Genomic DNA, 667 nt, shown 5'->3' on the forward strand with positions numbered 1-667 from the left:
TAGTCTCTGGTAGTATAAAGTCCACTCTCAAGTTTATTTTACTTCCCATCCCTTTACTTCCCATTTCTTACTATTTAGTATTTAGTAAGAAATACAAAATCTTGACTCTCCTCTTGGTGTAATTCAGGATGTGGCTACCTTAGAGCCTCTCCACTCACTCTGCTGAGCTGGGAAAGGAGTGAGGGTTCAGGAGCCCTGGCAAGGAGCTCAGACGCTGCTGGTGGACACTATTCAAAACTTTAAGATACCGTGAAAGGAAGGGTTATTTTCTAATAGTCTGTTTGCAGAATACACATAAGAGCTTAATCTGTGAAGGTCATGAGAATTGTTAGACTGCACCAAGAGAAACAAAATGCAGAAATAGCTATTTGGAACCTTATAAAAAATTTTTACTGCCCTGGAAATAGCTGTTGTGACACTATTTTAAAAAACAATTAATTGAAATTTCAAAGCCTTGCAATTCATCATGTATATTTACCATTATGAAATGGCATGCATTAAAACATTTTGCTCTAAACTATAAATATTTTTTTACAGAACAAGAATATGTTTATTCTGATTGAATTATATTGTATAAAAAAAAATTCTTCTAGGAGACTTTGTCCCCTCCCCCAAGTATTGTTCTTAATTTGTCATCTTTTCCATACATGTTACCAAGGGGGTCACA

Source organism: Myotis davidii, unplaced genomic scaffold (genome assembly GCF_000327345.1).
Source record: "Myotis davidii unplaced genomic scaffold, ASM32734v1 scaffold1525, whole genome shotgun sequence".
Classification (NCBI taxonomy): Eukaryota; Metazoa; Chordata; class Mammalia; order Chiroptera; family Vespertilionidae; genus Myotis; species Myotis davidii.